Source organism: Aquarana catesbeiana, linkage group LG05 (genome assembly GCF_042186555.1).
Source record: "Aquarana catesbeiana isolate 2022-GZ linkage group LG05, ASM4218655v1, whole genome shotgun sequence".
Lineage (NCBI taxonomy): Eukaryota > Metazoa > Chordata > Amphibia > Anura > Ranidae > Aquarana > Aquarana catesbeiana.
The window spans coordinates 243,440,273-243,467,337 of NC_133328.1; the positions used below are offsets into that span (position 1 = coordinate 243,440,273).

Consider the following 27,065-nt stretch of genomic DNA (forward strand, 5'->3'; position numbering starts at 1 on the left):
AATTTTTTTATTTTCATTAATTTTTAACTCAAATAACTTTTATTGAGAATTTTTCACAGTTATGCCCTGTACACACGGTCAGATTTTCCGACGGAAAATGTGTGATAGGACCTTGTTGTCGGAAAATCCGACCGTGTGTGGGCTCCATCACACATTTTCCATCGGAATTTCCGACACACAAAGTTTGAGAGCAGGCCATAAAATTTTCCGACAACAAAATCCGTTGTCGGAAATTCCGATCGTGTGTACACAAATCCGACGCACAAAGTGCCACGCATGCTCAGAATAAATTAAGAGACGAAAGCTATTGGCTACTGCCCCGTTTATAAACCCGACGTATGTGTTTTACATCATCACGTTCAGAACGATCGAATTTTCCGACAACTTTGTGTGACCGTGTGTATGCAAGACAAGTTTGAGCCAACATCCGCCGGAAAAAATCCATGGATTTTGTTGTCGGAATGTCCGATCAATGTCCGACCGTGTGTACAGGGCATAACAGTGATATACAGATGGTTGTATAAAGAAATGACGAAGAGAGAAAGAACACATTGCAAGGTATAATGCAACTAGGACTTGGATCTGATAACAATAACAAGAAAACAAATAGTCATATATATCTTCACTCATATCGACACCAGGAGTCGAAATATGAAAAATAGAAAATCCTCCTCCAGTACATGTAAACATGTAGAATAACATTACCAATGCTATGTGTTAAACATAAGGTACGTAGGACTGAGGAACCTCTTTGACAAAGGTCCCTACTGCAGACCAGCATGTTTGCCCTCTGAGGCATACAGCAGAAGTTTTAATATGTCAAACAAGATCTCCCTTAATAGCGCCTTACAGTTGAGTAGTCCTCATTAAAGGGTTTGACAGAACAACTAAAAGTTGCTAAGACTGGTCTCCCTGATCAAATACCTTGGAGTACAAGTCACCAGATCGCTCACAGACTACACACTCTTGAACATTGAACCTCTGTATACTCTAATCAAGACCAAGACACAGACTTGGGCCAGATTACCTCTGGGTCTTATGGGATGCATTAGTTTAGTTAAAATGATACTCCTCCCAAAGATACTCTATTTGGTGTGGCATGCCCCCCTGTATATACCACAAAAATTCTTCAAAATAATTGAATCTATTCTTAATTCATTTATATGGGGCCACAGCAGTCACAAATTATCTTGGAGAATCCTGAATAACCCAGTGACAATGGGAGGAGCTGCTCTTCCAGATTTTCAGGACTATTATCTTGACTCCCAACTGTCCCATTTCTATTATTTTGACAAATACAAGCTACCAAGATACCAACTACTACTCTGTGAGCGCCCTGGTGACCCAGCCCATACCCCACTTCAGTCAGTCCTCAGGGCCCTATTGGCAAGACGCCCCTCCCAACACAAAGCGGACATGCTGACACACCACCGAAGGGTATGGCGAATGGAACTGCAATAACTCGGGACCCCACAGGTTCACTCTCACACCCCTCTCTGGCTCAACACATACTTTCCTGAATTACTGTCCATTCCAGAGCCGGCGGCGTGGATACGCCATGGGATCCTGTACATACACCAGATCATGACCACTATGGGACTTAAAACATTCCAAGGACGAGTTTTCCCTCCCCAATTGTCTTCTCTTCAGGTATCTACAACTCCGCCATGCTATACAAACTCGGTTTACTGGCTCCAACCCATCCCTGGCAGTCCCCTCTATTGTAGACACAGTCACAGGTACAGAACCAGCCAAACTAATTTCTACCCTATACTCTGCCATCCGCCTCCCTAGTACCACAGCATTGGCCTATACTGCCAAGACTAGATGGGAGGTGGATGTTGGACCAATTGAGGATGAGGATTGGGACGAAATTTTGGAGGATGTGAAAAGAGTTTCCCCCAAACTGTCAGACCGCCTCACACAGTTGTATATTATACATAGGACGTATCTGACTCCTCAGAGGGTAGCGCGTTACAAACCCACGTACAACCCAGGGTGCCGCCTATGTGAGCACTCCCCAGGCTCCCTCTATCACCTCATATGGTCCAGTCCAACTATACAAGCGTACTGGTTGCAGGTGGTTTATTTCCTGCATGACCAGATGGGTTCTCCTGCTACCCTAGACCTAAAGATGTGCCTGCTCAGTCTGCCGGACTTAGATGCTCACAAATCCCTCAGTACCTTTGTACATGAGACGCTATTCATGGCGTGAAAAGTAGTTGCTCACAATTGGATGCAGGCCCTGCTCCCTACAATCCAGTGCTGGAAAAAAGAGATTAATGATATTCTTCCATATAAGAAGCTGATCTATGTACATAGAGGGTGCCCGCTTAACTATGAGAAGGTCTGGAGCAGATGGTTAGCAGATGGTGAAACGCGTACTTGATATGTTTAGCCCTCCTCCCCCCTCTCCCCCCCCTTTTTTCTTTTTTTTTCTCTCCTTTTCTCTCTCCTTTTCCTTATTAAATACTGGTTCCACCTGGGTATTCGCCTTATGTCATACAGATATTTCAATGTGTTTATGTACTACTGTTTTGGCCATGCTGACTTATACCGATTTATGTACCATGCATATACTTTTCAATAAAGTTGGTTTTCCAATTAAAAAAAAAAGTTGCTAAGACAGCAATGTATTTATGTGTCTTTTCTAAATGCCCCCCAGGGAGGCCAAAGTTCAAAAAGTCTAGTCAAATTGCCTTCCTTACAAGCCATGATCTGTTCCAATGCATAGACATCTGCAATGTGTCCTTTAACCTCGTCTATGTTCGGAAATGAATTTGATTTCCATTTGCATAGTAAAATAAGTCACGCTGCAAACAGCACATGCATGGTTATAGGCCTTAAGATCCGGGGAATTATATCAATATAAATACTTAGAATGGCCTTAGGGAAGTTGAGTTGGATACTTATGTAGCGCCCTGGGGTTTAGTCAAGGAGCACCTTACCAAATTCCTTAGCAGGGGTAGCTACCATAGTTAAATTGTTAGAGATCCATTGATTTCTCCCTAAGTTTGGCCTTGTTGTACTTTTCTCTTCTACCACTAGGTGGCCGGGCACTTGGTGGTACAAGATATGAGAAGGGCAACCGAAGGTCAGGTTATGAGTATGTGGGTGTCCAAGCCAATGGTCTGCTGGGAGAGCCTATATATTCGGGTAAAGTCAGGTGATCTGTGTTCTGTGCCACCCGGACTGCCGCCTGGGTGGACGTGTGTTGTCTGCCCCGGGCTGCTAGGCCAGAGATTGGGCCTATCCTGGGAGTATCTGGCTGCAGAGCTGTGTGAGGACCTATCCAGAAGTAAGAGGGCAGCGCAGGGTTGGGACTGCGGCTTGCAGTCCAACCAAAAGTGACGGTTCTGTCGGCCGGAGAACCTGTCAGTGGTCGGAGTTAGAAGGGAAGCTGTTGCCACAAAGGGACGAATTGCCTTTACCAGAAACCACAGTGAGTAACTGAAGCAAGTACCGGAACCATATTCTCACCGAAGGGCACGGTGCAGAATCAGGAAACTTCAGGCCGTGATCAAGTCAGGGACCCAAGCAGCAGAGGAGACGCTTGCAGAGCAGCCTTGTGTGCCAAGCCAGGGTCCGAGCTGGTTAGCAGGGGTGAAGCTTGAGGAATATCTGGAGTGCCAAGCTAGGGATCCAGCAGAGGAGTGGGGGGGGTGACGCCACCTCCAACCTTGGAGGAGCTAAAGGGTTCATAGTCAGTGAATCAGTGGATCTAGTGAAAGACCGGGAGCTCAGTATTGGGGAACTGCAAGGAGCAGTTGTAGTGGAGCTGAAAGAACTGATTGAATTAGGAACTGTTAAAGGACTGTTATCATAGGAGACAGTAATCCTACACATGCAGAAGTGGTGCCTTGCTGGGGCCTTTCCCTGTACGGCTGTCCTCCTATTGAAGTCTCGGAGTTTGCAACTATCTAAGGGTGTCCTGGCCCTTACCGTCTTTCCTCCCAAAATATATAAAAAGGACTGTCAAAAGAAATAAAACCTTTTTTACATCCAAGAAGTGTCTGACACCCAATGACTTTCACCATCTTTACACCCACTATGCCTCACAACCCACCACATATTGAAGGATGTCAGCTATCTTTGGCCTTGGAGGTTCTCATTAGACCAAAAGAGGTAAAAGACCTTGCTACACTTATCCCAGTAATCTTTGCTATTAAGCTAAAAACAGAGCTCCAGAAACTATGTAAGTTCGGGTATGCCCACACAATTGGCATTAGCTGGCCACACCCTCTCTAACATAGATTAGAGGTTGAGTTGTTGTATTTAGACAATGTATAGGGTGTGTAGTGCCATCTAAGTTGGAGTCTCTGTGCCATTTCCCAATATGTTGTACAGCAAGATGCTGATAAATTGATTTTCATGGCATATTGCCATTGTTGATCAGAGATATTGTGTTGTAGTTCGGAGTCCCATTTATTTAAAGGGTTGGGTTTGGTAAAGAGTGATTTAGCATTGAGAAAGTTATAAAAAATAGATATTTCTTTGCTTTTGGGGTTAAGTGAGGTCCAGTATTGCCAAGCTGTCATAGAGCTCTGTAGTAGGGTGATGGCGAAGGTAAGAAACAATCTGGGTATGCCTGAGAAAATCCCTATCAGGTAAGGCATAGGCGGATTGCAGCTTCTTGAAAGGGATGGGTCTGTCATATTGTACTGGGTCTGTTAGCTTAGTTATCCCCTTTATCCCCTTGATCTCCCAAGTTATAGTAGATAGGTAAGGTAGAAGGAAATGTATGTACCCAAGTGGAAGTTGAATCTGTAGGGAACGCTTGCAGGTGTTACCATATTTTAGAAAATATTTCCATGCTTGAAGAGAAGCCCCAATCGTGGGTTGTGTATAATGCAAATCCAGGTTTTGGGAGGGGGTATGTGCCAATAATAGTTTGCGTAGGGTGCCCTTGTCAAGCCATTCCTTCTCCAGAGAACAACAATACATTAAATTTGGGGCCTGGAACCAAATTTTATTTGGTCCAGCAACGTGGCCATATAGTAATCATATCTATCAAGAAGGCCCATGCCCCCCCACCTTCCTATGTTTCACTAATATACAATGAGTACAGCGTGCCCTACCATTTGCCCATAGATACCACCCAAGTATACTTTGTAGCTTTTTGAAAAAGGTAACTGGTACACCCTTATGGGGAGCACCCTGAATACATATAACATTTTAAGGAGGATCAGCATTTTAAATGCTGCAAGTCTACCTGCCCACAACAGGTAATGTTTGCTCAATCTAGTTAAGTCTTGTTGTATGTTCGTTAATATGGGCAGATGATTATATTTGTACAAGTTGGAAGTGGGAGTCATTAAGGTTATTCCCAAGTATGGAAGGGAGTCCGTTGCCCAGGGGTATGGGAACAGAGATTGGAGACTAGATTTAGTCTTTGCAGGGACAAAAGACCCAAGAATGTTGAATTTGGACTAGTTGACCTTGTAATAGGAAACAGAATCAAAATAACTTTAACACAGTACGAACAGCTGGCAGGGATCGTCCCGGGTCTGTCAGTGTTAGGATGATATCGTCAGCAAAAATTGTGATCACGTGGGGATTCTCTTTGAGGGCAATCCCCTTAATATGGCCGTCTGATCTTACAATTTCCGCCAACATCTCCATGGCCAGAGGAATATAAGTAGGGATAGTGGGCACCCCTGCCTTCTACCGTTGGTAATTGTGAAGCTCTTAGAAAACAGGCCTTCAGTATAAACATGGGCCTACAGAGTAGCATATAGGGCTCTAATTGCCGAAAATATCTCTCCCTGCAGGCCGAATTTATGTATTATGTGTGAGAGATAGCCCCAGGGCACTCTATCAAAGGCCTTCTCTGCATCCTAAGTAAGAAGCAGAAAAGGCCTTTTAGTGACCTCAATATGGTGCAATAGGTTAAGACTGCGACGTGTAGTAACTGGAGCCTGATGACCCGGAACAAAGCCCAACTGATCAGATTTCACTAATGAAGGTAGGAAATGAATAAGTCTGTTTGTTATAAGTCTAGCATAGATTTTTAAATCCACATTTAATAGAGAGATAGGCCTAAAGTTCTATGGGGATATAGTATACTGACTAAATCGGGAAAAGATCCTAATAGTTGCTTCAAGCATTTCAGATGTAAAGGAGGTATTGGACGCAGCAGTGTTGAACACCGACTCCAAATAAGGGGACAAAATGGAATGGAACAGCTGGTAGTATTCTGATGAAAATCCATCAGGCCATGGTGATTTATGGGGAAGAGTATGAATAACATCTGTAATTTCTTTAGTGGTGAAGGGTTGGTTTAGGATATTCAACTCCTCAGGTGAGATTTTGGATAGTGAGACTGAATACAAAAACTCTTCTATCTGCTTGGGTATTGGTTTAACTGTGCAGGGGACTTGGTGAAGATTGTATAGGGAGCTATAATAAGAACTAAAGGCATCTGCTATATCTTGCAGATTGAAGATTTTCTTGCCCTTAGTAGGGTGGAAAAGATGTGGAATTTTATGTTTGGCTACTTTTTCTCTGAATTGTCGTGCTAGTAGTTTACCCGCTTTGTTACCATGATGGTAACTGTATATATTTGATTAGTCTATGATGTTGCGACAACAAAAGTAGTCTAAGATCATTTCTTGTATGATTCAACTTTTCTAATAAGAGAGGCGTTGTGTTTTGCTTGTGTGCATGTTCCAACTGGTTTATGGATAAGAGGAGGCTATCAAGCCACTGCGTCCTCTGCCTCTTAGCAATGGAACTCATTTGGAGTAGATGACTTCTCTAAGCTGCCTTGTGTGAATTCCACAGTGTGAAGGGGTCCGGGGTAGAGGGGCCATTGATTTCAAGACTTCCTGGATTTTTTCAAAAGTACATCATTTCTCCAACTGTTGGTCCTTGTCCTCAACTGGGACCCACCCACCATGATAGACACAGGGGCGTTGTCTGACCACGTAATATTACCAATCTCAGATCTGTTTACATTTTGGAGTAAAAACATATCCACCAAGTCAATACGTGAATAAGTGTGCTGCGCATGAGAGAAAAAAGAGAAGTCCCTTTCCATTGAGTGTTGACAGCGCCACACATCGAACAACTAGGAGAAGGTAAGAAAATGTGATAGAGTTGCTCAGTGTGCCCGGTTGCGGGAGAGATCTGAAGTGTCCATCAACTTGTAAGGGACAGTATTAAAATCTCCACATAAGATAATATGCCCCTTGCACATAGGTTTTATTTTCTTCCATATTTTTCTATGGGCTGATTGGGAAGATACACATTTATAATCGTATAGGTGGTAGTTTTGTTTGTACAGATTATAACCAGATTATGACCCTGGAGATCAGTCAAAGATGCCTGAAGTTGGAAGGTCAACGTATCCTTAATCGCTATCAATTGCTATCAACACTTGAGGAAGGTAGTTAAAAGCTACCTGACCCAAAGGCAGACTCCGAATGATAGTGCGGAGAAGGGAAAACAAACGGAAAAAACAGTGATCCCTAATAGGAATTTGAGCCAGATATCAGCCGCTAAATATGGGGGTTCAAATATAAAAAAAAAATCAATCAACAAATGTACTGTGTGGGCCTGCCGGAGCCCAAGTATAAAGAAATATGAAGGAAATGATACTGGGCCTTACTCAGTTGGTAGATCCTGATGTTAGAGAGGGCTGGCTCTGGTAAAGGCGATGCATCAGCAGTAGAGCTTCTGTTTCCCAGGATTTTCCACTTTTTTGCCTTTGGATAGTGATGAGTAAAAACACCGTCATAATTGGTAATGAGCAGCTTCGCCAGGTATCTCTATTAATAGGATATGCAATGATTGCGCAACGGTTTGGTGATGGTAGCGAGCTTCCTCCTTTACTGCATTGTATAGGCAGAAAGGTCGACAAAAATGGGAAGCCCCTGAAGACATTCCGGGTGTGGATCTGATTTTCTAGAGGCTGACACAAACTGCTCTTTAATGTGGCAGTGATGTATGTGGGCAGTTGTATCCCTAGGTAGATGAGCCGGAAAATGGTGTGGCCTAGGTAGCCTATGAATACAATCAATGATTAGCTCTTCCAGAGGTGCGTCTCGTAGAATTTCCCATAGGAGGTTGACTTGATAGGCTCTCAACTCAGAGTGCTTGACGGATTCTGGAATGCCTTATATTTTTACGCAATTTCCTTTGTATTTGTCTTCTAGATCCGCTAGTTTTTACTTAATCCAGACTAGGTCATCTTCCCTCTCGTTGTGCGCAACTATTCATTTATTAAAGGTTGATGCAAATTCCCCCATTTTTTCTTCAATATGTATGACTTTCTCCCACCTCTCTCTAGTCAGAATTAAATTGTTGTGCTAAAAACAGAATGTCTGTGTGGATGGTGCGCATTAAGGACACTAACATATGCTTTAAAGTGTTGTCTAGGACAGGTTGATCACTTGTGGAGAATTCTAGTATAGAATTATGAAGTTCCCTGGTGTCATTTAGGCCTAAGTCTTTCCCACTCACCTCTGAAACAGATTGAGATGATAGCTGCACCCTTTATTTTAGTCTTCACTGGGCTGAAGGTGGTAGAAGATGTCCTGGATGATGAGTCCTTTTGATGTTATTTAGGGCTATGGTTCAATGAGTGGTGCTATGGGATCCCCTCTGGGTCCGTCAAGCAGTCATGTGGGGAGTAAGGAAACTTAGGAGAGCCACTAGCGCGATCTTGGAAAGTGTGCCTGTAAGGCTGGGAGAAAAAATCTGTCATTTTCCCCATCTGGGATCTTTCTTTCCTCCTGCAGGACATGTGGCTCATGTGTGCCCGACCCTCAGGGGCTAAAAACGGCCATCCTCCGGTGTTCAGTGCCGCTGACTCCAACAAGCCACGGGTGCTGAGAGCGGTAGTCTCAAGCAGCCATCTTCTCCGCCGGCCAGCCAAGCCCTATTTTCATGGTCTGGCCTACTATGGTCAGGCCTACTATGATTGAAATGTTTAAATTTTTTTTCATTTTTTTTACCCAGGTAAACCTAAAATTGCATATTAACATGTTTTATTTCTTATTTGAGTAAGCAGATGGAGCTTCAGTATCCTCTTGTGTTTTCATCTATCCCTTACCTTCTGGTGGAAGAAGCCTGTTGTTACTTAAAGCGGAGTTCCACCCTGAAAAATATTTTTACATTTTCCCAGTCCTTTATTAATGATAAAAAACATTTGGAGTGACTTTTTTTTTAACTTACCAGAAGTGCCCTGTTGCTAGGTGGTGGCTCCTAATCTGCCACTTCCAGCTCCACGGCGCTCCGCATCACTTCCTCCCTCGTCTGTGCTCCTGGGAAATGTGAGTCATTTTCCAGGAGTCAGTTGGAACTGGGCAGGACTGGGTGAAAAAATCGCGTTATTTCCCGACAGGAGATTTAAAGTGAATTTAGGGCTTATCTTGGTTGCCATCACAACGGGGCGGGCACTTCATACGACTCTGCTCGTTGTGAGGGCAACCTGAGAAGTTTCCTGCGATGCTAGGTGTCCTTACTGCGCATGCGCGAGAATGGGCAGTGCATGCTGGTTATACAGCAGCACCTTATCCCGGGAAGTTTATGCTTGTGGACTTCGTCTACCCACAAGTAAGATGGGAATGCCCGAGCAGCATGAATATAAGGCAACTTTTAAAATAAAATATTAAGAAAAGTGGCACTATTTACAAGACTAACCAATGCTAAATATACATAATATGATAGTAAGAGATAGATTAAAAAAAAATAATTTATGTGTTTGGAACTCCGCTTTAATAGATTAAGCAGGATTTTCAAAGACACGCAAATGGCTCAGAGCAGTGACTCATCCCTCATGGGACAGCTAACTCCTCAGTTTCATTCAAGGCCCAAAGCATGCTGCTGTGCTGTCTCTCTAGTTAACCTATAATTAACTATATTAATAGTACTCTGAGAATCCTTTGTCATGTATTAAATGGTTATTTGTAAAAAATTGTATAAATTGTATATTGTAAAGCGTGGCTATAGAACAACAGTTTTAATGCATATAAATAATAAACCCAAAACATTTATTTTTTTAATCATAACATTAATTATAAACACACTATCTTTTGTTTTAAGAAACCAGGCATATTTATGAATATTTTATTTAAAGCTGAAGACCCGGTTGGTGACCTCACTTTCCTTCACTGTATTTAAGTAATACATCTTGATAACCCCCCTCTCCTCATCCGTCAGACAGGCATCAATGAGCTTTAGAATGGGGCGTTTTACAAGTGTTAAAAAAACGCTCCCTAAACGCCCTATGCGCAGTTTCATAGCGTTTGATGAGCGTTAAAACTGCTCCACAATGGAAAGTGACAGAAATAAACAAATTTTAACGTGCCCTAACTGCACCAAAACCGCGCTGAAAAGGCCTGCCAAAACGTTTGCGGAGCCTTACAATAGACTTGAATAGGAGGCGTTGAAAGGCTTCAAACGCCTCCTGACTCAACATGAGGCTTCAATTTTAAAGCGACGCAATGCTTATGCCCTGTACACACGACCAGTTTTGCCGTCAGAATAAATTCTGAAGGTTTTTCTGACGGAATTCAGACAGAATTCCGCTCAAGCTGTCTTGCATACACACGGTCACACCAAATTCCGACCGTCAAGAACGTGGTGACGTACAACATGTACAACAGGACAACGCGTACATCTCGTACTTGCTTCAGAGCATGCGCCATTTTTGGTACGTCGGAACAGAATACAGACGAGCGGTTGTTTCGAATTTGTTCCGTCGGAAAAATATAGAACATGTTCTCTATCTAAGTCCGTCTGAATTTTCGACGTAAAATGTCAGATGGGGCATACACACGGTCGGAATATACGATGAAAAGCTCCCAATGGACTTTTTCTGTCGGAAATTCCGCTCATGTGTATGCGGCATAACACTAATGCCCTGTACACACGGTCGGACATTGATCGGACATTCCGACAACAAAATCCATGGATTTTTTCCAACAGATGTTGGCTCAAACGTGTCTTGCATACAAACGGTCACACAAAGTTGTCGGAAAATCCGATCGTTCTAAACGTGGTGACGTAAAACATGTACGTCGGGACTATAAACGGGGCAGTAGCCAATAGCTTTCGTCTCTTAATTTATTCTGAGCATGCGTGGCACTTTGTGCGTCGGATTTGTGTACACACTATCGGAATTTCCGACAACGGATTTTGTTGTCGGAAAATTTTATAGCAAGCTCTCAAACTTTGTGTGTTGGAAATTCCAATGGAAAATGTGTGATGGAGCCCACACACGGTCGGAATTTCCGACAACAAGGTCCTATCACACATTTTCCGGCGGAAAATCCGACTGTGTGTACAGGGCATTAGTGTGAACAGCAGAATGTGCTGTCTATTATACTGTATCTTGTGCATAGGCATTTGAGGGACGTTTTTAACACCTCTCAAACACCTGCTCTTAATGCCAGTGTGAACTCAGCCTAACTGTACTGTCTCCCTTTATTTTGTGCCATGCAATTGGGGCTATAGACATTCTTTATGATAATAACTGATAACAAGCCACATTTAGGTAATTACATTAACTACATTTAAAAATCGAAATAAATATTTTTAATGAATACTTAACTGTATTAAATGGTATTTAAATAGCTGTCTTGAATTCAACTTTAACAGACTAATATATTGCTGACTGTTTTATGGGCCGATGATTTTACCAAACCTAGTGCTAATTTTAAGAAATAGATTACTTATTTGTTGTAATAAGTTACATGTTTTAGATTTCTAGTGAACAAAGGTCACACAAGCAGGCAAAACTATGTCAAGAATAATCTCTTCATTTTAAAGCAAATATGCTTATGGAAGTGGTTTTGAGATTAAATGACATTTTTAAAATTATGTAGATTATACACAAAAGATTTGGGATTTATGCTTATGAGATCAAAGCACATCAAAAACAGACAGGCCAGAATAAGCAAGCAATCTCACCATGCATCTGCATGTTTAAGCAAGAAACATTAAATATCTATACTACTATAAATTATCTAGACATAAATGTGTATGATGCCTAAAGTGTAAAAATATATACATGGGTATATCAGCTGCAGTTTCCTCATTCATTTATGTTATACAGAGGGGAGTATACAGTTTTGTGCCTTAAGCATAACATTTGTAGCATACACCCATTTCCGTGACCTGACCAACCATATCCCAGAACTCACTGTATCATTTTTGTTATTTATTTTTCCAATTTATTATAGCTTTCGGCTTCTTTTTCTTGTTTTTTTCTTTTCATCAGCTAAACATTTGCTGACCAGTATATGCAACTTTGATTCTGATTTAATTCAGTGCATACTTTTCCACTCCTTTACTTGTACTACCCCATTATGTGTGTTTTTTACCACTCACTATAATATAGGTACTGGGAGGTTGGTCTTTGGTCTGGTCGTGTCTCATCCCCGGGGTTGTGATGCGCCCAGTTTGCGGCCCCTCACCCGCCCTACACCACGGCGGGGGCGGACCGTGACCTCGACGCATCAGCGTCATGGGTTTGCGCCCTTGGTGCGGCGTCTCACGATGTCACACTGCGGGCGTCTCTGTTCCATTCTTTGGGAGTCATGGCAACAGGGGGAGGGCACTCCGCCCAGATCACATGATCGGGAGTGGACCTTCCCTCCTCCTTGTGTGCCGTACTGACGTCCCCTCATGACGCTGGCGGGGACACGCCCCCTGCCTGGGGTATATGGCGGCGGCCTCTGACTAGCCCACTCCACATGGTGTCCCGGCGTGTATAGGGATGACCGGCATACGCCACACTCCCACATCACAGGTAATCTCCCTCACTGCTCATAGCCATCCATGTTTTCACATTCTTAATACTCATATTCCCCTCACTATTCATCATCCCTCCACTTCCCTCTTGTGCTCCACGTTTTTTGCTATACCCCCCTCTCACTTTCATCTGTCCATTTATGGATGGTTTTCTCACTTCACTCTCACTTCCACTCACATTTCTTTTTCTCCCCCCATAGCACTCCACATGCGCTTGCCAGGTTCCCCCTTCTCGTTGGGCCATACTGTGTGGGGTGTCCTGGTTTTGATGGCAGCCTCCTCCCCTTTGGGGGTTACCTCTGGGGGGCTGGTCCTTGCCTCAACCCCGGGTGAGACTTCACGGGCCGGACCACCTTCTCATTTTATCATCTATCTATTTTACTTGTGAGTACTATTGTATTTTTTGCTTTCTCGATATGTTTATGTCAATCATTAGATTAATGGCTGCTTTATTATTTTCTAGTTATTATGCATCTGAACTCCTGATGATTGGTTGTAAGCCAAGAAACGCGTAGAGTTAACAACTTAAGGATGCCTACAATCTAACAACTACCTGTACTGTAACTGTATACGCTTTGTATCCACCATACCTTTGATTGATTGATTTTTAACAATTCTCTTTATGTCTAATGAAGTATTAAACGATGTTTTATACGAATATTGCTGTAAATCCTTTGTGATTACGCCCAGTGTCTCCCTGGTTATAGAATATTTATGTCCGGATTATACTTATATTGGATACAGGCCAATTCTATATGTGCCTGGCCAATCTATTAATAATTATGCTTTGACAAGTCTCATTAAAGTCCCGCTTTCTCTTTTCTCTCTTTGGTATTACTAATTGGGATGGAGACATGTCAGCGTTCATAATGCTGGTATGGACAGGTCACAAAAACCCCCCCTTTATTAGCATACACACATGGTTGCACTATTTCTCTGGTGTCCCTAATAAGAAGAACAGCATAAATCAAGAGGTGGGTTGGCAACACTGGGAAGGGCTGAGCAGTAAGACTGGGCAGAGGCATTCAATGTGCTGGCAGGTGGTAGTGCCCTTTTAGAGAGACCACTCCCCTGGTGATGTTAGTGGCTGGAGTTATGTCCAGTATATATCCTGGTGTGGATGGAGCCCTGGGCAGAAGGTGGATGGAAACTGGCTACCCCTAATTTATATAATATAGGTCTGTAGACTAAAGAGTGGCAGGCCTTCAGGGTCTAGGTCCAGAGAAACTTCATGTAAGGATCCACAGCTGGGTGATACTGTTGTATCACACGCTGTATACATGAAGTGCTAGTTTGACATGCAAGTTATTCTGCAGTAAAGTATTGAAAAAGCATCCTGTGTGGACATCTGTTATTCCAGAAAGTGGGCCTCAGGCCAGGAATATCAGAGTACTATGGAAAGGGTGGATAGGCTGGAGCACCTGTGACACAATATGGCAGATAGAACCACAGAGAATAGCGCACACATTAAAAAGTTACTTTCAAATCTTACAAGACTACTTAAAAACACCTGATATTAATAAATAAATGTGGGGATTTAGCCACACCATATGGCCATACCGTGCTTAAGCCCACCACTGCGTCAAACTACCCCATTTTTAGTGGGTCCTACACTATTTATAAAATTAAAGATAAATCCCACTTCTCCATGGAATATATTTACTCCTTACATGGGAGAAATGTGCTAGCTGTAGATTCCACTGCTTAAACTGCACTATAAAGGTAATAAAGTAATAAGGGCAGATGTAGTCAACAAAAAGCACCACATCCCATGTTTCAAATATAAATGGAAGGGAAAATTTTGCCGGGGGAGGGGTATTTAAAAAATACCCCAGGGACTTTTAAGGTGCTGTTTAAGTAAACAATATACTCAATAGTCAATGAATCTGTACAATCATACTATTTTTTTTATATAAAATATCTATACTTTTATTAGAACCATCATTAATTAAAAAACAATGTCTCAAACAAATGAGATAGCATCATAAGAATATAATACACAAGGTGGTAGATCCACAAAACAGTACATTCAAGGTACAGCAACATAGAGCTACTTAATGGTTTCGTGAAAAATTGCCGCTCGACATGTTTCGCTCTCATACGAGCTTCTTCAGGAGTTTAATGGCAAAAATTTGTAGTAGACTCTAAACAGTAAAAAAAATATATAATAGTAAATACATACATCATCATGAAGATAAAGTTATTATAGCATGTTGGTTGACAATACATAATATCAATAATATCAACCAACTGGTATTTAAGATCTAAAAGTCACAACAAGATTGTACAGAAGCAATCATTTAATTTTATTTTTATATGAAGAGAAAAAACAAGTTGAAAAGAGTTTTTACTAAATATGTCTTACCAGGCTGTAATGCACCGAAAGTAAGTAAAACTTGAACTAATTGATAAACTGCTACCGATTCTCCAAAAATGGGGTCTCTCATGTGTAGGACTCCCCCGTCCTGATGTGACCACAGGGGAATATAAAGTTTTAAAACGGTCCTTAAATAATGCAAACGAAATTTTGCAATTAGTTTCAATGTGGATGCAAAATGCATTCACTTCAGTCCATAACTAGATGGATTCATTACCTTGAATAGAACCAATATTTATAAGGGCTTGAGGATGAGACAACCTCCCAAAGGAAATGGACAGTAATAGCCAGAAAAAATCAATGGTAAAATCAACCTATGATTTGTTGTGCAGAGGAGGAGAAATCCCTTCTCGGCACCAATCATCTAAAGGAAATGAAAAAAGTAATTAAAAACGGCTTGGTGAGAGCAGTTATTGTCAAAGACTGACAAGACTGCAAATATGACACTTACTTGTGGAGCATTCCTTCGGCGTATTGGGCTTGAAAACAGTCCGTGCCCAACTGATATAGAGGCGCCGGTGGCAGAGCAGTGTGCGGTACGCGGTTCCGCCTTTATATAACCCCCATCCCGGCGGCGTCTGACCTCACTGCCGGGATGCGGACGCCTAATTGAGAACACCTGCATTCCAGCCTCACAGGGGAGCGTGGTAACGTCAGCCCGACGTCAGCGGCGTTGCTAAAGTCTAGTGCGCAGGCGCATGAGCCTGCTAAACTGTGGAGCATGAAAGCGCCCTTAGCGCCATCTTAAAGAAGGGCAAACAGAGGGCAAAACAATCGCTAACCTCAATGAGACATCCAAATGCATGAATACATGTATGTTCTCTGAGAAGCATGAATAAAGGGCTTAATATGGGCTCCATATGAACAGTTATATGATATACAGAAATCCCCCATTTGCCAGAGCTAGGACTTACTTCTCTAAGGCTCCCATCTGGTGAGCGATTGGTTGTGCACTCCCCAGAAAATGGGTGCCCCGGGCGTCCATATGGTCTAAAAGGACAGGAGTGACCCAACAAGAGAGACCAAGGTACTAACCGATTTAAATAAGATAGAGCATATACATGTACATATTAAGGTTACAAAAGACAGCCTGCAAGATAGACAGCAGCACCACAGTAGAAATTCATTAAATTTATGTCAAAGATTATGCGGTTATGAATATTTTGTACATCAATACAAAATATCAACTGATTTAAACATTAAAAATCCAATGAAAAATCCAGTAATCAAAAAAAGAAAAAGAAAAAAAAAAAAGGGGGAGAAAAAACAGAAAAAGAGAAGAACAAGGAGAATAGGAAAAAAGTTACAAAAATGGTTTGAAGCTAAATGCATCATTCATGCCTGGATAACTAAGGGCTGACAAATCGTGTATCCAGCGTGCTTCTTTTTGGAGGAGTATCTTGTCATAATTTCCACCTCTGTCACCAGGGGGAACATGTTCTAATGCAAAAAAGTGTAAACAATTGCTGTCAAATTTGTGCTGTAGGCCAACATGGCGGCTAATGGGAGTCTCCATTTTCCACACCCACGCTATATGCACTCCCAAAAATTCACAAAAATCAGACTAGACCTCCCGGTCGCCCTATTGTCTCTGGCAATGGCAGTCTTACGGAGACAGCTAGTCAGTTAATCGATTACTTTCTTAGGCCCCACGTCGAGGGTTTGGTGTCCTATCTTCAGGACACCAATGACCTCCTACGCGCCCTCGATGGATTGTTTATTCCCGAGGGCGTGTGGTTGGTGGCCCTAGACGTGGAGGCCTTATACAACTCTATCCCCCATCAGCATGGGGTTGAAGTGGTCAAAGACTTTATTTCCCAGAACCCTGAGGTATCGCCTCAGTACAATGGATTTATTTTGGACCTGTTGCTGTTTATCCTCTCCAATAACATCTTCCTATTTGGGGGCTCCCACTACCTCCAGGTACAGGGGGTGGCTATGGGGACCAAGTGTGCCCCCTCTTATGCCAACCTGTATCTGGGGGGTGGGAGCGCGATTTGTTTACCAGAGATGACATGCAAATATATATGGAACAGATCCCCCTATGGAGAAGATTTATTGATGATGTCTTTTTCATATGGGTGGGCACCAAGGATCTACTTTTGGTTTTTTTGGAGAGTCTGAAAATCAACAGGTTCAACCTTAGATTTACATGTGAATGTAGTCAGTCAAATCTAACCTTCCTGGACACTCAAATTGTAGTTAATCCGGATGGCAGCGTTTTAACAACTTTATACCGCAAGCCAACCACAGGGAATTCCCTGCTCCATGCTACAAGCTCTCATCCACCTTCCCTTATCACCAGTGTGCCCTACGGACAGTATCTGCGAGTCAGGCGCAACTGTAGCGACGATTGCGATTTTGAAAGAGAGGCCATGAAGCTACGTTCGAGTTTTCTTAATCGTGGATACAGCAAAAAAATGCCTTAAGAAAGCATATTTAAGAGCAAAAAATCAAAATAGAGCTTCTCTTATACACAATAGAAGCTCCAAGAAAAACAATCCTGGAGTTAGACTTATCACGACTTTCTCTAGTCAACATCAACAGATATGAGAAATCCTAGGAAAATACTGGTACCTGTTGATGGGTGATGAGAAGGTGGCTAAGCATTTAAATTCCTATCCGGAGATTACTTTTAAAAGATCCCGTTCTTTGAGGGATTCTTTGGTCCGTAGCCACTATGAAAGTCCTACGAAAACTGTTAGGGAGGCACACAGGGGAAGTAGACCATGTCATCAGTGTAACTACTGTAGATACATCCTAGCGACACGAAGTTTACTGTTACCCAACGGACGCCTGTTTAAACCTAGATTTACAGTAACATGCCAATCCATAGGCATAGTGCACATTATGCTATGTGAATGTGGAATGTTCTACATTGGGAAGACAAAGAGACCCTTTTTCTGCCGAATAAGGGATCATGTCTCCCTGATACAAAAAAAGAAAATGGAGACTCCCATTAGCCGCCATGTTGGCCTACAGCACAAATTTGACAGCAAATGTTTACACTTTTTTGCATTAGAACATGTTCCCCCTGGTGACAGAGGTGGAAATTATGACAAGATACTCCTCCAAAAAGAAGCACGCTGGATACACGATTTGTCAGCCCTTAGTTATCCAGGCATGAATGATGCATTTAGCTTCAAACCATTTTTGTAACTTTTTTCCTATTCTCCTTGTTCTTCTCTTTTTCTGTTTTTTCTCCCCCCTTTTTTTTTTTTCTTTTTCTTTTTTTGATTACTGGATTTTTCATTGGATTTTTAATGTTTAAATCAGATGATATTTTGTATTGATGTACAAAATATTCATAACCGCATAATCTGACATAAATTTAATGAATTTCTACTGTGGTGCTGCTGTCTATCTTGCAGGCTGTCTTTTGTAACCTTAATATGTACATGTATATGCTCTATCTCATTTAAATCGGTTAGTACCTTGGTCTCTCTTGTTGGGTCACTCCTGTCCTTTTAGACCATATGGATGCCCGGGGCACCCATTTTCCGGGGAGTGCACAACCAATCGCTCGCCAGATGGGAGCCCTAGAGAAGTAAGTCCTAGCTCTGGCAAATGGGGGATTTCTGTATATCATATAACTGTTCATATGGAGCCCATATTAAGCCCTTTATTCATGCTTCTCAGAGAACATACATGTATTCATGCATTTGGATGTCTCATTGAGGTTAGCGATTGTTTTGCCCTCTGTTTGCCCTTCTTTAAGATGGCGCTAAGGGCGCTTTCATGCTCCACAGTTTAGCAGGCTCATGCACCTGTGCACTAGACTTTAGCAATGCCGCTGACGTTGGGCTGACGTCACCACGCTCCCCTGTGAGGCTGGAACGCAGGTGTTCTCAATTAGGCGTCCGCATCCCGGTGGTGAGGTCAGACGCCGCCGGGATGGGGGTTATATAAAGGCGGAACCACGTACCGCACACTGCTCTGCCACCGGCGCCTCTATATCTGTTGGGCACGGACTGTTTTCAAGCCCAATACGCCGAAGGAATGCTCCACAAGTAAGTGTCATATTTGCAGTCTTGTCAGTCTTTGACAATAACTGCTCTCACCAAGCCGTTTTTAATTACTTTTTTCATTTCCTTTAGATGATTGGTGCCGAGAAGGGATTTCTCCTCCTCTGCACAACAAATCATAGGTTGATTTTACCATTGATTTTTTTCTGGCTATTACTGTCCATTTCCTTTGGGAGGTTGTCTCATCCTCAAGCCCTTATAAATATTGGTCCTATTCAAGGTAATGAATCCATCTGAATTGAATGCATTTTGCATCCACATTGAAACTAATTGCAAAATTTCGTTTGCATTATTTAAGGACCGTTTTAAAACTTTATATTCCCCTGTGGTCACATCAGGACGGGGGAGTCCTACACATGAGAGACCCCATTTTTGGAGAATCGGTAGCAGTTTATCAATTGGTTCAAGTTTTACTTACTGTCGGTGCATTACAGCCTGGTAAGACATATTTAGTAAAAACTCTTTTCAACTTGTTTTTTCTCTTCATATAAAAATAAAATTAAATGATTGCTTCTGTACAATCTTGTTGTGACTTTTAGATCTTAAATACCAGTTGGCTGATATTATTGATATTATGTATTGTCAACCAATATGCTATAATAACTTTATCTTTATGATGATGTATGTATTTACTATTATATATTTTTTTACTGTTTAGAGTCTACTACAAATTTTTGCCATAAAACTCCTGAAGAAGCTCGTATGAGAGCGAAACATGTCGAGTGGCAATTTTTCACGAAACCATTAAGTAGCTCTAGGTTGCTGAACTTTGAATGTACTGTTTTGTGGATCTACCACCTTGTGTATTATATTCTTATGATGCTATCTCATTTGTTTGAGACATTGTTTTTTAATTCATGATGGTTCTAATAAAAGTATAGATATTTTATATAAAAAAATAGTATGATTGTACAGATTCATTGACTATTGAGTATATTGTTTACTTAAACAGCACCTTAAAAGTCCCTGGGGTATTTTTTAAATACCCCTCCCCCGGCAAAATTTGCCCTTCCATTTATATTTGCACTATAAAGGTACTCCTCCTATAACTACTTACAGGTGGACACTGATAATGAAGTACTGGTGTGGGAGAGTGGGGTGCTCCAACCAAGGAAGTCTGGTCAGGACTCCATATGTAACAAACAAACAAAGGGTTAACTCTTCCCTACTATTTTGGGGGGGGGGTGGCAGGTGGCAGTGCCCTTTTAGAGGGACCACTCCTCTAGTGATATTAGTGAAATAATATCTTTTTTTTAGTGTGGGTGGAGCTCTGAGCAGAAGGTGTATAGGTCTGAAGCAGAAGGCATGTAGGTCTGTAGCCTAAACAGTGGTAGGCCTGAAGTGCTCTGCATTGTAACTGAGAGAGGAATGAGAAGTGATACTGTTGTGTCACACCGTGGTGGAACTGTTAGGGTCGCATATGCGATGGAACCCTGGTGTTCCACTATCATGGGAGGGCCCAGACCTGGAATTTTCCAATGCACCTTCGGCCAGCAGTTCACTGTGCAGTGGGGGCAATTGCCAGCTCTGTGTTGTGCCCACGGCATCTCCCTCTTCTCCTCTGGTCAGTAGTTCAGCTTTACAGTGGAGGGGGAGTGGCCTCTGACCTGAGCAGGCACCGGCTTCAGTGCACAAGCAAAGCGACTTACTTGTGTACTGAAGCCCGTGTACTAAAGCCCAGGTCAGAGACCCCTCCCCTCTTCACTGTTTAGCTGAGCTGCTGGCCAGAGGATCATAGGGAGATGCCACGGACACCGCAGAGCTGCTGACCTCCCTCTCCTCCCCCACTGCATATTGGACTGCTGGCTGGAGGGGCAAACGGAGATGTTGAGAACTACAGAGTTGCTAATCAATATGTGCAGCAGAGGTGAGTGGCCATGGGGTGACCAAGGTACCTAAAGTACACTGCTGCTGTGTGTGCTGGGGGGGTTAAAGAAATATGTTGTTGGTTTAAGCTGGGTTCACACTACAGCACACAGCGGCTCACAGCAGGAGTCCGGTGCATCTCCATTCACCATTTCAGGTCTGATTTCAACCTGAATTTTTGGCTGAATTCGGACCAAAAGACGCACAAGGCTTCTGTGCAATTCGCACTGGAGCCACTGCGGAGATGTGTGAACCAGCTCCATTGAGAGCCAGTCACAATCTCCTGCTATGCGAATTGAATGCACAATATCAGCCTTAAGGTTTTTTCGGGGGGGGGGTACAGAGACGTATTAGAAAAGTGTGTGTGGGGGGAGGTGGGGGTTACGTGCAAACATGTGCCTTTAAGAGGTTTCAGATGCCAGGAGACAGAGGCGAGGATTTCAGATTGCTGTCACAGCGGTCACATGATCGGAGCTTTCCATTACCCACTGGTAACTGTTCCAAGAGCTTGCAGGGTGCATGCTCTTGGCACAGCTTTTTTGACATTTTGGTACGCATATATGTGACGTTAAGGCCCACCTGCTAAGAGGCCGCATATATGCGTATGGCCATGCAAGGGTGTTCATACGTTTTTCACCTAGAATGGCTGACAGAACACATAGCAAAAAAAAGATGTCCCTGAAATTCTTTTTAGAAAGGTCAGCAACTATGCAGGAAGGGGGCCCACTGCAGAACCCGTGAATCAGGACCGATGGAAAGGGCCCTGGGACGGGGTCAGGGGTACCCTTGAAGGTTTCATGCATCGGGGCTCTGAAGGTTATGGTTACGCCTCTGGTGTCACAAACTGTACAGAAGAGATGTTACAGTGCTAGTTTGACATGCAAGTTGTTCTGCAGTACAACACTGAAAATCCTGTGTGAACATTCATTATTCAAGAAGAAGGGCCACAGGCCGGGATTATCGGAGTACTGTGGAAAGGGTGGGCCTCAGGTCCAAAAGACAGGTATGTGCACATCCTATCTGGAGAAGAAGCAGGGCTGGACCTGGACCTATTTGGCCAGAACTGCTATCCAATCCAGGTCCCTTCCAAATAGCTACCTCAATGTAGTAAATACAGTTGCATTGTGTAAGAAAAGAGCAGTCTTTATGGATTGAAGTTAAGGAGAATGTTCACAAAAGGTAAGAAATTGGGAATGGAAGGTATTTACAGAGGTAAGACAAGTGGGCATGGAAGGTATTGGAGGAGAATGATCATTAAGGAGAGCAGGCATGAATGGAATTAGAAAAATGATCACAGAGGGGAGGAGTTTTCTTTTCATTTTGGTCCATCTATGCCCAGAGTAAGCATTTGTGAAGAAAAATTCTAGAAGAAACAAACATAGATGGAAATGGAGAATTATTAAAGAAGTGTAGCCATGGTGATGAGCACTCCTGACAAACAATCCACCAATCACCCTGCTGCCAGACCCCCATATATCATTTGAGATAATGAGCAGTCATTTGCGTAGTTTTGTTGCGTTTATTGCGGGATACAACTTGGTTGGGGTAAAGGAAGATATGAGATGCCCATAGCACTTAATGAATTGTCATCACATTTGTAGAATATTGATTAACATCCGTAGCCCTGAAAATGATGCACTTCTAACATTCACAGTCTGTTTCCCCTTCATATCTCCAATGCAGACTCTTGCTCCTCTTCCTCTGCACTCACTCCTGCAGACTCCTGAATCACTCCTCTTGTACAAATCCTCTACTGGAAACTGTTAGATTCCTGTTGCTTCACTTCCAGTATTACAAAAAGGGACCACTCTGAATAATCCCAGTTTGCTGGTTGTACTTGAATGGTGTTGCTTCAGCAAATCAATAAGCCAGAGGCATGCAATTACCTCTCGCGGTGGCTCAGTGAATTTGGTAGCTACACAGTCTTTTGGAAGGTATTACCGGAGTGCTTTACCAGGCCAGAGATACTCGGTACCTCTCCCCGACGGCCTAGCACACGGTAATAGGCGGACTACTGTTCCCAGCCAGTCCATAACTGCAAACGCTGCGTTCCCCAGCCACAGCATTCTGCACTAGTCTCAACACTTCTCCTTTTGCTTCTTGTACACTGACCTTCTCCAAAGGGTAAACTCTGTGTTCCCCGGTCACAGAACTCTGCTCTTCTTAGTCCTACTGTTACTTCTCCTTCACCGATCTTCTCCTGTGTACAAGTCCAGTGTTCCCCGGTCACAGCAGCTTGACACCAACTTCATGATGAAGATCTTTATCCAGGAATACATCCTAGCTGCTCCTCCATCCCTCCTCCACGCTCGGTGCCCCCCCCCACATGGGGACGTCTTGCGGCAGCTACCTCTAACTTCATTCTCCTTTTCTCCTGCACCATCAGAACCTCCCAGGCAGCATGTGACCCCAGCTTATATGGGAGGCCTGCCCCCTGCCAATCCTGCATGGTAATTGGTCAGAGCTCCTCACATGAGCTGCCTGCCACTCAAACCTCAGGTCAAACCTCTGTTCCAGAACATTCTTCCTGAAAGCAGGGGAGACGCCTCCGAGTCAGAGCACAGGCGGTCACACTCACCACTACACTAAACACTCCCATTCTCAAATCACAACACACAGGCCTGACATACAGCACAGGCCTGTCTAAATTTGCCTACACTTATCTCTCAACCCAGAAAAATCCTATTCTAGTACCTACCTTCTAGTAGAGGGTGCTACAGAAGGTAAGAGTGTGCAAAGATAGAAACAGAGGGATATGACCTGTGAGGACAGCAGGAAGGGTGAAAGAGGAGGAGAATGTTCAGAGGGGATAGTAGGCATGAATGGAAGTAAAGAATGATCATGGAAAGGAGGAGAATAGGGATAGATGAAGGAAAATGAAATGATAGTAAAGGTGAGCATAGATAGAAGTGGAGAAGTGGATCAAATGGGTAAAAAGAATAGGTATGGTTTGTAATGAAGGAAGTGTCAATGGAAAAAGGTGGGTAAATAGTAATACATTGTCCAGTGCCTAATAGAAAAAGCAGATATTGAAAAAAAGGCACTCCAGTGAGGAAATAGAGCAGTGTGAAGAAGATCACAGAGCCAGTGGGAAGAGTCACAGAAAAGTAGTGGGACGGTGCAGATACCAGCACACAGTCTAAAGCAGAAAGATAGGGAAAGAGAGAGCCACAATGAATGAGGGGTACAGTGCAATCAATCAGATTTTCGATTATTTTGCCCACTGCACGCATTAGTAGAAGCAGTAGTATAAGGAAAACAAAACACTGAAAAGTGACCAACATATATTGATAGCCATTAGCAGACAAAAAAATGAAAAGGAAATTTCAGAATCTAACTGTGTCCTCCTTTTGATGTCTCCTTTCCATCATATTTAGTTGGTTCCCACATCCAGCCCACCAAAACTTCACTGGCACCAGGCAGATGGACACAAAATAAGGAGTAGCCTAGACATCAAATGCTTCCTGCCACTTTCCAACCACAAATTTTGCAAGGTGCATCAAACCCTCTAAACTGCTCTCAACTTGCTACTTCTTATTATACATCCTTATTCAAGCACCAATTCTGAAATTGAAAGTGCTGAGCATCTTTGTCTTTAGAAGCTACTTTGGCTAGATTCAGAGTAAGAAGTACATGCATGTTTGTAGAGGAGAGGGATTTCTCTCACTGTGTCTATGGGGACAAATGTAAACTGTACAGTTAACAATGGCAGCCACTTGTTTGGATTACATCAACCTGATAGCGCTTTGAATGCCTTATGTCCTAGACACCATGTTTGCTACACACTAATCTTTGCTAATGCCAGAAAAAAAATATATTTTTGCTGTGTCTAAAAGCAGCATGCAGACATACAGGTGCAGAATTGGGCATAGTTTCTATATGTTAGTACAACTGATGGCATATAACAAACCTATACAAACTTGAATATCGACGATGAGTGGAAAAAGAGAAAAAAAATTGGGCTATTTGAACTTTAATGGAGTGGAAAACGCTATTTTTACAGCTTTTTCTGGGGTTTGGTGTTCCTGGATTGGACTCTGTAGTTTGGAGATTTAAAAGTGTCTTATGAGGGAAGAAATCCCAAACCCAGTGTCTAGATCTTGCAGGAGATCTGCAGGCTGTGAGTGCAGGTGTACATAGCCCTTGTAATGAAGGCTTGAGAATAGTTTGAGGCTCCAGCCAGGAGGGAGGTGTGCTCCCTTGTGAAGACAGGTATGTGATCCTGTTTGGAGACCGATATGCTGTATCCAAGAGACTGCACTCTATGTTTATCAGAATGAGAGAGTTGATGTAACTATAAGAGTCTGGGAGACTAAGAGAGGGTCTGGGAGACCGAGAGGGCTGGAACAACTAGGCGAGTCCATGGGACTGTGGGAATCTAAAGCTGGGTACACATGTATCAAAATTCAGCCGGTTCAGCATTTAGATCCATGTACTGTGTACCCCTCTCTGTTCAACAGTAGCTGGCTAGCATTTGATCAGCACTTGTAGCCAATGGCTGCAGCACTGTTCTGTGGGAGCCCCCACTGTCAAAATAGTGCAGTGGGGGAGATCCCTGCATCCACTTCGCTTGTGTAGATGCAGGGATCTGTGAGTTGTTTTCGTTCAACCCGCTGGTTAAACAAAAAAAACAAAAAAAACTCAAAGAGTATACCCTAGTTTAGTCTCAGAGGAGTCAAAGAGCCGAAATGTCAGGAGGGCCCCTATTGAGAGGCCAGGAGTGGGTCTCTAAAGCAGAGAGTTGTGAGTATAGGCTGAGTGAGACAGAAGATATTTCAGAGAGCCAGGAGAGCTAGTTAGAAGGTCTGAGGGATCACTGACAAGAGCAGCAGTGCTCTAAGGTTACAAGCTTGTGTGTTCGCTCACAAATGTGCAATTAGCACACAGCTACAGGAAACCTCATTTAAGCTTCTAACGAACTGGTACAACACACCGATCAAAATACATAGATGGTTCCCTACAGTTCCTGACCTTTGCTGGCATTGCAATCAGGAGAAGGCACTATTCTGGCAACAGGTCAGTGAAATCATAAAGCTTTTAACAGAGACAGGGATTCAATTAAATACAGCGTGTTCCTTATTACACATCACTAATTGTTCAATGAAAAAGTACAAGAGATCACTGACCAGATTTCTACTCACAGCTGCGAAGGCAGTGATCCCCAGACACTGGAGAAATACCACTACCCCTAAAATCAAGGAATGGTTAGAAGAGGTTCACCTCCTTTATAAAATGGAAGAGATTAGGGCAACAGCTCACGAAAAGATCAAAAATGTTAATAAAACATGGCAACCCTGGGTCATTTTCACATATTCTAAAACATACTAGTCCTTACTATAGAAACAACCGCAGATAGCCTTGGGACCTTGACTTACTACCTTCTTACTATCTCCTTTCTTACCACCTCTTTTCTTCCCCTAATGCCATCCTCTCTTGGGTCTGATATCTTTTAATATCCAACTCAATTCCTCATGCAACATACACGTAAATAGAGCGTACGCCAAATACACATACTGGAGTAATGATCGGCTGATCATATCATACTATTTTTCTACTTTAAAAATGGATATCGCATACTGAATTCATATTGATACTGGAGAAGACAAGAATCCAGCTATGATTTGATTGATTACTACTAAAGAGAGCTCTAATGTTACAACATAATACACTTGTTGTTGAAATTACTATATACAAGCTATATGTACAAATGTTATTATGATTGTACAAATGCTCTATTTCTTTTTGATCTTATAATAAAAATGTTATTGAAAAAAAAAAAAAGAGCAGCAGTGCTGCTGAAGAGCGAGCCAGGTAGCTTGTTTTTTTCATAGCCTGTTTTGCTGTGTGAAATTGAAACCCCGGCGTGGGAAATCTTTGTGGACTTTAGTTTCATTGTGTTTAATAAAAGTGGGCTGTCAAGCCCTAAAACAGGGTAGCCAACTTTGGCCCTCTAGCTGTTTTGAAACTACAAGACCCATGAGATATTGCAAGACCCTGACAATCACAGGCATGACTCCTAGAGGTAGAGGCATGATGGG

General features: G+C 42.8%; 1 protein-coding gene across 1 annotated transcript in view; it reads right to left on the bottom strand.

Annotated features, from left to right (window-relative positions):
• The window catches only part of SLC6A19 (solute carrier family 6 member 19), a 296,856-nt gene that overhangs the window by 75,756 nt on the left and 194,035 nt on the right, over window positions 1–27,065 (bottom strand). The window lies entirely within an intron of this gene.